Source organism: Rattus rattus, chromosome 14, assembly GCF_011064425.1.
Source record: "Rattus rattus isolate New Zealand chromosome 14, Rrattus_CSIRO_v1, whole genome shotgun sequence".
Taxonomy (NCBI): Eukaryota; Metazoa; Chordata; class Mammalia; order Rodentia; family Muridae; genus Rattus; species Rattus rattus.
The window spans coordinates 42,058,496-42,071,654 of NC_046167.1; the positions used below are offsets into that span (position 1 = coordinate 42,058,496).

At 37.1% G+C, this 13,159-nt stretch overlaps 1 pseudogene; it reads left to right on the top strand.

The window, feature by feature from the left end:
- Positions 1-1,098: 1,098 nt before the first annotated feature.
- LOC116884133 lies at positions 1,099-1,199 on the top strand (annotated as a pseudogene).
- The last annotated feature ends 11,960 nt before the right edge of the window (positions 1,200-13,159 follow it).

Here is a 13,159-nt window from a genome sequence, read left to right on the forward strand (position 1 = left end):
AATGTGTGTTGCTTTAGCAAGAAACTGATCAGAAATGGGCAAAATTTGAATAATCTCAGAGAATTATTTCAGACAAAGATGATCACAGCTTCAAAAATTAATATTAAGAATTACCTTTCCTATCCATAACCTAGAAGACCACAGTCTCTACTAAAGATGTACAAACAACGCCTCAGATACAGACAGAAATTGTCCTCCAAAACAAGAAAACCCTAGACACACTTTCTGCAGAGGTCAGATCTGTACATGCCCTGATTAAGGAATCTTGTTCTTTCTGTATCAATAATTCAAAAGAAATAGGGGGAAAATCTCTGAAAAATAAGACAAAAGTTCAAACCAGACAGGGGATAATTCGGGAATTAGAACAGATATTCTAGTTAGGACAGCTTTTGGGTACATTTTCTCTGTTAGTTTACGCTCTCTTTCTTCTTATTGCTTCTTTTTTCTTAATCCTATTTTTCAACTTTGGCTTACTTAATGTTCAAGTACAACTACTTAACAATGAACATGGACCACATGTTGACTACTGCTGCTTGAAATTGTCCAGCCTATCAACATCACAGATTCTAGATCACATCATAATTTTACATTCATCTTTGATGATTCACTATGTGTTGTGAGAGTTTCCTCATCCCTCTGGCAAATTTTATATGGGCCTTGGTAGATTGTGTGAGTATATACAACAGCTATCTCTATAAGCAAAATGATTCATTGGAAAAAACTTCACCATTGTGGAACCATGTAGTACTATATCTCTGTCTACTCCTACACTAGAATCCCCATAGCAACCTCCTTTTTGCACCAAGAATAGAGAAGGTAAATATGTATTAACTGAAAGATGGTTTCAGGAACCTTTAAGCACATGCTGGCAAGGATGAAAGAACATAATTGAGAGAAACAATGAGCCCAGACCCAGAATGTGGGCCTTGACAGCTGAGGGCAAAAGTTCAGTTAATATGTATACAATAGTGTCCATGATTAATTCCCTATGTAAGTGATTTCAGGATGAATGGCAAGGACTGAAATATCCCACAAGATGCAGATTCTATTAAGAATCTTCCATATACAAGAGCATATATTGAAGGATAAGATGTTATGGCATTTGCTTGCCTCAGCATTACATATACTAAAATTGGAATGATACATAATGGACCCTCCACAAGGATGACACACAAATTGGTGATGTGTTTCATATATTTGAGTTAAGAAGTGCATGCTGACAGGAGGGTATTACAGCTCTTTCCCGAGAGGCTTAGCCAGAGCATGTCAAATACAGAGGAGAATGCTAGCAGCAAACCATTGAACTGACAATGAGGTCCCCATTGGAGGGATTAGAGAAAGTATTAGAGGAACTGAAGGTACATGCAACCCAATAAGAAGAATAATAGCAACAACACAGAATTCCCAGGGACTAAAGCACTACCCAAAGACTATGCATGGACAGACTCATGGTTCCAGTTGCATATGCACAGATGATGGCATTGTTGGGCACCAGTGGAAGGTGAATCCCTTGGTCCTGACACAGCTAGACCCCCCAGTGTAGGGCAATGTCCTGGTGGGACTGGGAAGGGGGAGCACTCTTATAGAGGAAGCAGAGGGGGATGGGATGGGGCCTTATGGCTGGGAAACCAGAAAAGGGAATAAGAATTGAAATGTAAATAAAAAATATCCAATATAAAAAGAAGTTATGGCATATTAGAAAAAAATAAGGTATCAGGACATTTCCTTAGGGGAGTGTATGTAAGAGTAAGACCCATATTTTAAGACTAAGGCACATAAGAAGGTAATTAGAAAACACCCTGATGCTTATTATGCTACATGGCAGAAAACACTGCAATATGACACTTGAGGAATGAAAATTTTCCTTATGGGTTTGTTTCTCCGGACTCAATGTTCAGTATTGCTGAGCACAGAGGCTGACCACAGTGGTGCAGGACTTGTAGGAGGAAGGGAAAAGGGGCACTTTACAGGTTTATTGAACCTTAGAGAACAATGGGAAATTAGATGCTTGCTCAACTTATTGTTTTTCCTTTAAAGAAAAATACTAAAACAGATTTGATTGCCTCCTACATTCTGCATATTGAAAACTAGGGCTAACATTGATTAAGAGCAGTATGCAGAACGATAGCAGTCTTCATGAAACCATTAAATCTGCCTTCCATATTACCTATGGCTAATTGTACAAATATAGAATACAAATGTTTAGATTTTTAAATAAACTCCCAACTATCATGATTCACCCTCAGATCATGTCAGTTTTCTTCTTTCACTGACTCCAAAGCTCCTCTTTTGGCCCTGAGCCACACTGTAGCTGGACTCAGGCAAATAAGTTACTTAACCTCTTTATGGTGTTCTCTTGTGGATATCAGTCCACAAGAGACTGGTGGTGGATGCCAGCAGCATCAGTTAATGACTACTGAGGACTTCTGGACTTCTAATAACAGACCCTGAATACTTGGAGACTGACATTGTGACTTCTAACACAATCTCTGAATACCTAGGGTCTAACTCCTCATGGCCACAGATGTTTCATTACAAATGGCCAACCTCAGGGAAAGATGAATGATGTTATAAAATATAATACAGAAGACAGTGATAAGCTACTCATATCTAGTAAATCACCATCCCACATAAAGGTCAATCTACATAAGAACATTAACTTTCCCTTAATGTTAAGGAAGGATCACATTTACTCTCAGGGGATGACTCATTCTCTCTCTCTTTCTCTCTCTCTTTCTCTCTCTCTCTCTCTCTCTCTCTCTCTTTCTCCCTTTCTCCCTCTCTCTCTCTCTCTGTCTCCTCTCTAGCTCTCTCCCTCCCTTCCTTCTTCCTCAACCTGTCACTGTCCCTCTCACTTTCTCTCTGCCTCTCCTTCTCTACCTTTCTCTCGTCCTTTTTTCTCCTCTCTCTCTCACACTGCTCTTCCACATATAGATGCTTTATTAAATCTTATGATAATTCTTGTAAAGTTAATTTTCCTTTCTTTGTATCAGAACAACATATTGTTCCAAGTACAATACCTATACCTCTGAATTGGACTTTTCCATTTTTAAAGAATATCTCTCTGATTTTGCCAACCATGTGAATCTCAAATGCAGATATTCTCCACCCAAGGATCAATGTCTAATAAGCTATCGAGGACACTGTAGTTTCCACCTGCACTTTCTACTCACTTATTGTAGGTGTGTGGTATTATTCCTTGATTCCTGGTCTCTAAAAAGTTTCATTAGCTTTTGACTTCTGAAATGTGTCATGAAATTAACTAGCCTACACTTTGATTTTCAAAAAATTAATGACTTATAGCAGAATTTTGAATTTCATTTCTGAATTCCTCAGGTCTGTGGGGTATCTCAGCAGATTGAGAATTGTGTATATACTCTGGGTGTGTTGCCTTGTGCTAAAGTTGAGCCAGAGACATTATAGTACACAATTGTTAGAACAAAATTTGAGGCCCACAGCGTCTTCCTACGTGAGATAATTTACAAAAAAATCACTTTGCTTTAAAGGCTGTGAACAATGCCAAACACTTTAAATATTTATGATTATTCTGCTGTATATAAATATATTTGAAGATATGACATCCATTACATCTTCAAATGCCAAATAACATAAATAATGAAAACTATAAAATCTTTGACCTTCTGAAAAATAACTCAGCATAAAGAAAATAGGGAACTGTACTGTTTATGTAATGTTAATGAACATTGATGTTCATTAGGAACTATGCTGTGCGAAAGATATTGAGATGACAGCCTTCAAATGATGACAGAAAAAAATAGCATTATTCAAACACACGAGCGCACACAAATACAAAACACACACACACCACCACCACCACCACCACCTCCACCACCACACCCCTTCAAGGACTAAATTTGATAGCTCACAAATGTAGTTAAGTAAAGCTAAATTTTTTTCTAAAGAATCAGAAAATGAGATTATAAATTCAGTTTTTTTGAGTACTATAAAAATTGTTAAAGAAATTCAAAATATAGGATACATGTAATGTAACACCAAATATTAATTGAACCTAAAACATAATTGTAGAGAACAAGATATGATGATAATGATAATGAATACAGAGAAAACTCTTTCCCTCATTTTAATTGGCCAAGCTGATAAATTCCTTTAAAAGAAGAAAAAGTAGTGAGGACAGAATAAGAGATTTGTTGCACAAGAAGTAAAACACATGTTAGTTGCAGAAATAATAGAGGGGATGAGTCAAAATGTTTGCTTCCTAAGCATTTATTCCCTATGAATCATGTAATACTTAAAGGAAATTTGTAATAGTTTAAAATTTTATACAAGAAACCCCAAGTATACTTAAATATAATTTGTTAAACAGGTATATTTAGTTGACACAATAGTGGAAATGAAATAGAGTGAAGATATATCTGATACAAAATAAGACACTAAAAGCACCTATATTATTCTGCTGAAAATGACAAAATATTAGAAAGGTGGTGGATTGTTTTTTATAAATATTAACTAATTCTTTAATCTGTGTACCATCTCTCTTCATCTTACCTACCCCAGTTCCCCACACACTTCACCTGGGAACCTTGAACAAGTCATTATCTAAGTTCAATGTACCTTCACTGATTTCATGATCAGCTTGTCCATGTCATGTTCAGAAGACAGCATCTTCTAGCACTCATTTCATTTCGTTCATTCAATCTCTCTTTCTCTGGTTTAACTGAACCTTGAAGGGATTTATAGATACCTCACTTAGGGATGAGCATTGAACATTCAATCTGAGCATTTGGACAAGTTATGAGTCATGCATGTTCTGATGCCCACTGCACATAGAAGGTTTTGTGTACAAAGTGAAGAACACTAATGTATATGTACAAACATATATATTTAAAAAGCAGTTTGATAGCATATCCTTAAAAAAACAAACTGAAGTTGGATACAAATCTTTGGCTCTAACAGATTCTCAGCCAATTTATTTTTACGAAGTTTACATTTCCAGCCATAAATTCTTTTACTCTTGTGGTACAAGCTTTAAAGCTATTAGAAAGGGAATTGGTTGCTCCAAGAACATTTGTGCAATGATTGCACCAGTACACACATTTTGCCTGCCAAATAGTCATTATAGCATTCAATATGACTTGCTGGGTAAAACTACTGATAACTTTTCTTTCACAGAAGGCTGTACATCAGGTTCAAAGACGATGAAAAGTACCCAGCAGGAAGGAAATTTTCTAGGTCATTGCCAACATAATTTCTCCATTTGCTACAGCCAGAATCAAATTTGTATTCGATACAGTGTCATACTCTTTGGTTCAGGGAGACAACTAAGAGCAGTGGAGATGTTGTTTTTATGTTAGGACCCTCTGGAGCCTCCTTGAGTCATAGGGAAACATCTCACATTTGGCATTTTCAAGTATCATCCCATGTCTTATGGGAGAAACATTGTCTATGTATGTATGGTACATGACATTAAAGTATTCTTTCTTATAAATTATACTTTTAAAATATTTGATTTGATTTTAATGTCCATGTCCATTTATATAGTTATGTGCATGAGGATTCAAGTGCCCTTTGAGTATAGAGGTATCAGATTCCTTTATGCTGGAGTTATATGCAATTTTGTGTCACACACATGGGTGCTTTAAACCAAACTTTCATATGATACTTTAATCACTCCACCCTCTAAATAGGCACTACTACACGTTTAAATTAGTGTGCAAAGTAGTTAGATCTAAAAATGATAGATATTTATTTATTTTTTGTATTTGTTATCCAAACCCCACACTTCCTTATATATCACCATTCCTTACTGTGCTTACACTTTTATCCCCTACATTCATAGCACATGTATTCTATTAATATTCTCACCCAATAAGGCCTCTGACCTTCCCATTCTGATAGAATGTTACTAGCTTTCTAAAATTGACAGATGCTCAAAATTAAACTGTTGAGTCTAAATGTTAGAAAAAGATGAAAAGTGGTAACTTGTAATCAAATAATACTGGTATATAAATTGATATGTAGCATATTCCGTTTAAAAGCAGAAACTAACAAATTGTGTTAAAACTAATACTGTGTATATAAGTTAAAATTAATTATAAAAACGAATAAAAGAGGAGAATGGGCTTACCATGACATTGACATTTCAAATGCGCAGTTCTACATTAGCATAAGGACATTAAAACTGTCTCAGAAAATGAAAGTTAGTTCATGGTGTCCCATCCCTAGAAAAAAAAATTGGAAATAAGTAATAACTACTCAGAGGAGGAGAATTAGCATCTTCCAGAGGTGAATTCACATACAGTTGTACAATGTAGGGTGGTCATCCCTCAAATCCTATATATACAAACATCAAAAACCCTCAGTGGGTTGTACATCTTATTTAAGATTTATTTTCCTTTACTTTATCTTAGTAAGTTGTGATATATATATATATATACATATATATATATATTTGTACATATATGACTTTAATTTCCAACTCATCTAGTAATATTTTCTTTACATTTACTTATTTATTAATTTATGTATTTACATATATGCATATCCTCTTGTTACTCTGTTTAATAGGCACATTTAGATGCCTTCTGAACCCAAAAGAGGTACTTAACTACAAATACACTTGATCTGTAGTTATCGGTGGTTGTAATTTCTCTGAAGTGGATGTTGTGAACTAAATTATGTCCTTTATGAGAATGTTACATGACCTTAACAACTAAGCAAACTTTCTACCTCATAATATATTAAAGTTCCCGCAACTTCTAAGAATTCCTGAGGAAGGCCTTTTCAAATGTGTGCTCATTAATCTACTTACCTTCTTTAAACTGAAAAACAGTTTTCTCAATAATTTTTAGTAGAAATTAATAAAATGATTTGAAATGCCCATGGCAAAACAAAGGACCTAAAATCCTTCAAAATCATTTTAAAATGGACAAAATTAGAACACACATCCCTCATATCCATATTAGATAGCTATTGTTGTCGTTGTTCAGCACATGTTTAAACAGTCAAGTTGATAAGACATCATGGGTGTAGGTTCTGACATTGACAGCTCACACAATTTCAGAGCAAACTCCAGGATCTTCCGGCTCTTATCCTCTTTCAATTACACCTACAAGATGCCAAATCCTTCTGCCTAGTGGTTCTTTTGTAGGTATATCTGCTGTGACTGTACTCTATACCTCCTTTTGGTCTGTTGTGGTTTTATGAAATGGCCTCTGACTTGAACAAAAGAAAATTTTCTCATGTATCCGAAGTCTAAGTTGGTGCAGATTCAATGGCCTGGTAGGCCATTTTCTGATTCCTAAATGACCCTCTTCTGTGTATTCACACAGAGGAGAAGAAATCAGGAGTCCCTTTGTATTTTTCCTTAATAGAAACATGAGACATATCTGTAATAGTTCTATGCTCATGACGTAATGATCTCCCAAAAACCTCACATCCATATTTTACTACCTCCAATCCAACACAGGTGATTCACACATCTGGTTCATAAGACTCATAAGTGAAGCAGTGAACAGTAGTCTATAAGTCTCATAAACACTGTCAACACTAAGTCATTTTCCATCACAGTGTTTTATCCAACCAACAAAATGAAACAAGGAAAGATTACAATCAGTATCTGTTGTTTTTGGAAAGAAATTATTGAACACCTAAAAGATTATTGACTAAAGGAAAATATTCACAAAATAAACAACGAACTTAAATGAGATAGAGATTGGGAATAGTAGGACCCAGGTTATACAAAGAATAAAACTGGAAAAATTGGAGAAGTTGTTTTTTTGGAAAAGGTAAAGGCAATGTACTGCTAAGGGAGATGTACGAAAGTATAAAATAGGGTTGAGGATTTAGCTCAGTGGTAGAGCACTTGCCTAGCAAGCTCAGCTCTGGAAAAAAAAGAAAGTATAAAATAAATCTCTTCCACTGTCTTGGGAGGTATTCCCACTAAGTAGAACAATCTTTTTTCAAAATCATAAAAATCCATCACCTATTTTTTCTCATGATCTGGGATTTAAGCTATGAATCATCATGCCTTGTTATCAGTGATGATGTTCCTGTCACACCACAACAGTACCAACAGCACGTGAAATGCATAGAATAAGACTGAAGGAATATGCTAGAGGTGTATTGATTTGGAAAAACATTGAAAAATGCACCATAGAAGTAGTCATCAAGTACAGTTGTCAGCTCTTCCATAGTCATTGTTGGAGAACCATCATCTAACTACAGTGTCAGTTTCAGTCTTCTTGCATTTGTGAAAAAAATGGTCAATATGAATCCCAGAGTAAGAAGTATATGTAATCTGTCAATCATAGGGGCATAGAAGGAAGGAAGGAAATCAGTATCTACAAAAGTGTAGGAGCACAGAGGTTGGTGTAGAACACAAAGCATTTCTCTATGCCCAGCTGAGCTGTCCAACTATCCATACCAGATGCAGTGTACAAGAAGTTGTCAAGGCTTGAGCAGTGCTGGAATAGAGAGTGAATTCTTGTAAGGGTACAGGAGGAGGATGAAGTGCTAAGGACTGTCCTTGGAATAAGCAAAGATAAGCTAGGCTAGTAAAACTTGTTTCAGAACAATTTGTCCTTTCAAATTTTCCTTTAATTTGTCTTATTTCCCAAGATCAATGTTTCATAAAGGCACATGTGAGAACATTCTTGGAACACATACTGGATCCAGCCACTTGGTGAAGAAGTAAGATAAGGGCCAAAATGTATGTGTTTGTGAAATCAGTGACTCAGAAAATGAGGAGTCAGTTTCCAGTGAGATTGGTCATAGTCAGAAAGAATACTAAGATCACATCTGTAGTCATCATCCTTCATACTATGATTGATCTTCTTACAGGCAGGACACCAATCCCAAATTTCCTAAGTGGAGTTGTAGGGAACAAATTTCATCTACCTGATTATGTCTACCTAGCAATCCCCTGCAAACCCTTCAGGGACCTACCAAATGTATAATTTCTCCTCTGATGTTTGTTCCTCTAAGAGCCAGTGATTGCCATAGATACACAGAGAGAATTTTCCTACTTTAACAGGAAAGCACATTCTCCAAGTTTCCACTCCTATTCACCAGGGATAGATAATTGCACAGCACTTGAGGGAAAGTATAATCCATCATCTTGAAACTTCCTGCCTTACATTCCAGAAGAAGCTGCCCTCAAGGTACAAGGAACACATTTGTTCATTTTTAGTCTCACAGAAACTGTCCAGTCTGAGGTGAATGTAATGGAATGGAAGCATGTCAGAGATAAAAGTGGAAAATAAAATTTAAGAGGTTCCTTTGAGGGCAGGGTCAAGCATCAGACAAGAACTGGGACAGTGGCTCTGATAAATAAATAAAAAAGAATGTTGCCAAAGGTCTTACCCCTCTGAGGTGCGCCAAGACATTGAATTCATAAAATCAAGAATTGAGGAGAGCTGAAAAGATTCCCAACCCCAAATCCTACATATAGAGTAGGCAGTGAGAGGAACCACAAAGTTCTCATGCAGAGGCTTGGGCCCTCCATGTCTGTACATCTGTCCCCAAAATTTCAATGTCTTCATACCATCAACCCATCATCATGATACACTGATGTGTCAATGCCCACACCAGCACGGCACTGAGAACTGGGAGTAAGCCTGCGGGATTATAAAACACACATATGCAGGCTATTAGTGTTATGAAGTATGTGAATTCTGGAGCTTTGTTCACTGAATATATACCCCAAATTGACCAGGTGCAAAAGTCTAGGAAGTACAGTGAGAAAGCCCAGCTCTAGACCAGTAACAAAAGACTGAATATGTGCCCCAAATTTACTGGGGAGAAATCCAGGAACACAAGCCTAAATCCCAGGATCAAAGACTGAGAAAAAAAAGACATGAACGATTTGACCATCTCCCAGGTGTATGCCCAGGTGTGTTGCTACAAGGCCAGGGCATTTCTTTGTTAGGAACAAAAGGCTTCCACATTCATGAGAAGGGCTCAGCAGGGGTCAAACCCTGAAGGGGATCCAGGAGGCTCTGACAATTCCCCCTTTTTTATTTTTTATTTAGCAAGCCCCCATATTTTATTTTTTATTAAGCAGCTCTTGTCTTAGGACATTTTGGGGTGGCAACCGCTTTCTTGTCTCTGGAAAAACTCTGCCGGTTTCAGAGTTTCCTGTCTTAGGTGAGGATTGGTTCCAAAGTGTTGCCCATCCTTGGCTAATTTTTCTTATCTAAGGCCTATAATCTGCCTGGCAATAAATTTATTGTGGCATTGCCCTCACTGAGGGGTCCAGGCAGTTTGAGTTCTTAAATAGCCTATGAAGAAACAGCACGTTCTCTGGAAGAGTGGTTAGTGCTCCTACACAAGCTTTATTAACCTAAACATTAAACATTAGCGATGCCAAATTGTGTAAATATTGTCCAGATTCAGCCTTAAATAGAAATATCCGAGCTGGCACAACCACAACTTTTTAAAGAAAAGCTCAACCTCCAATGAACAACCTGGTCTCCAAAATTCAGTATCTCCAAAAACAACCAGTCTCTCCCTCATGCTATAAAGATTGATTGCCAATTCCTGTATATGAATGCATGATGGTGCAGCCTTCAATACCTCAACAAAGAGTCCTAAATTCTTTTATAAGCCTTGTTTTGAGGATAAGAGTTCCATGAAAATATTATCTCAATTTAGACCTATTTCTCTGGGTTGTCTTATGCCACATAATGTCTAGCATGACTCCATCCAAATTACCAGTTGTAAGCCAATTTTCTATTACCAATGTTACAGTTTTTTAACCATACCCACTAACTAAAAGACAATAGTGTATAACCAAGTCATGTATAGAATATTTATACTTCTAAAACCAATCAGAAACAAAAACGAAGTGGCTACACAAACCTTTAAGGTTTAGACTAAACACCATTTTTATTTTTTCTAGCTGTAATTTTAAGAGAAGCAACTTTTTACCTGCTAAGTTCAATAATCACAGTCAGGGATTCTTCTAAGAGAAATAGTCATCAGCTCCTTTACCATAGAAGCTGAGAAGCTGCTGGTGCCTTTAGGATCAGTTGCTGCAGACTCTCAGCCCCTGGGGACCTTCTCCAGCTGGCTTAGGCTCATAGCTATAGGTGCAGGGCTCCAAAGCACAATTAAAACTGCTTTTTATTTATTTGCTCCTTTTTAAAACAAGTTAAATCCAAATCAAGGCATGAACAACCAGAAGATTAAGTTTTTTTAACCATTTTTATCATTTTACCTTTTCTTTGAACATGAAACATTAAACATTTAAGCAACAAGAAACCACAGACATAAACTGACAGACATGGACAGTTTGGTGCACCTAGGAGAGATAATAGACATAACTAGATGGTGTCCCACCAAAGGGACCCATTTATCCTACCTATGGAACCCAGAACCAGAAATAAGCATTTTTCCAATAGGAGCCAGCATAGAGGCAGGTTGTCTGCTGCCTTCCTTCTGTCCCTAGGAGAGTTCTGAAGAAGCTTAAGCTCATTTTCCTTCTCTTTCTTCAAAGCTTCTGCAGGGAGTCTGGGCGGTCTGTTTTCTCCAAACCTATTCTCTCTCATGTATAGGGCATAAACTATCTCTAGTCAGGGTCCAAAGACTAAAACATAAGTCAAAAAGAACATATAGGCAAAAATGCTTTACCTGTACCTTGTCCCCACCCCCCTTTTTTTTTTACAAGTTTTACTCATGCTAGCCAAATCACTGAGGCCTTTTCTACCACATCTTACCCCAATACATCCATCCTTCTTTGCCAGCCAGCTTCCCAGGATGCCCCGTCAGAAAACCTCTTTCTCAATCTCGGTGAGACCTCCATTTGTCGATCCCCACACCAATACTGCACTGAGAACCGAGCATAAGCTTATGGGATTAAAAAACACATATTTGTGGGTTATTTGTGTTAAGAAGCAATGTCAATTCTGTACCTTTATACACCGAATATATACCACAAGTTGACCAGGTAAAAAATCTACGAAGCACAGTGGGAAACCCTGACTTAAGACTTCAGTAATGAAAGACTGAATATGTGCCCCAAATTTACTAGGGAGAAATCCAGGAAGACCAGACTAAATCCTAGGGACAAAGACTGAGAAGAAAAGACAGGAACAAATTGACCATTGCCCAGATATATTACCAGGTGTGTTAATACCAGGCATTTCTTTGTTAGGAACAAAAGGCTTCCACGTGCATCAGCAGGGGTAAAAGACTGCAGGGCAACCAAAAGGGTCTGAAGAGGGGTGAAACACTGCAGTGGACACAGAAATCTCTGACAAGTCCCCTTATGTTTTTTTTACTAAGCACTGATGAGATTAGAAATATTAGAAAAAGAAAGATGGAAGAAGAAAGCTATAGGGTAAATGTAGTCCAGAATGGTTATGAGATCATGGGGATTAGTGATTTAAAGTGCATCTTTAAAAGAATTTGATCCTTCCACCAAACCTAACCTCCACAATGTCCACACATCTGTGCTGATCAGAGTGCCTGACATAGGTACCAGACCATACCACATGTAAGGATCTTACTTTTTTGGAAACCCACCCACAAAGAGAGGTCCAGTTGGGGTTAGAGGTAATGCTTCTCATTGCTGTGAGATCTAGAATCAGAGAATAAGACAGAGCACACAGATTCCCCCATCAACAAGACCCATTTGTATGTAAATCTGAGTTGGAAGGGTGACCAGTGGCATTCTTCACCATGGACCTAGTATATATCTGGAGAGAGCTCATTCTGTTCATGAACCATGCTCACCTCTCCTTCTATCCCTTGTTAGACAGGTACTTGCAATGACTTTATGCATTTTTATCAACTTTCAAATTGGAGTTCATGGCTCTATGTGCAGTAAATGATATTGTAGTCCTCTCAAGAAAACTGATAATTAAAGCTCTGTACTCTGAGCATTCAATACAACTAAAACCAGCTTAAAGAACAGGCATAATCAACTGACACATAAGGATAAAAACAAAATTATAAAAGGTTTATAGATGATGAAAGATGAGGCACTAAACCTTAGTATGTTATTTGACTAGGGAAATGTCTAAAGAATATCAACAAAGTATTTTATTTTATTTTTAAACCTCTTTTATTCATTCTTTGATAATTTTATAAATATAAACAACATATCTTGATCTAATCCATACCTGCTGGGTTCCAGAGTCAACACAAGATCAGAGTTCTCAACTGGAAGCAATGATAT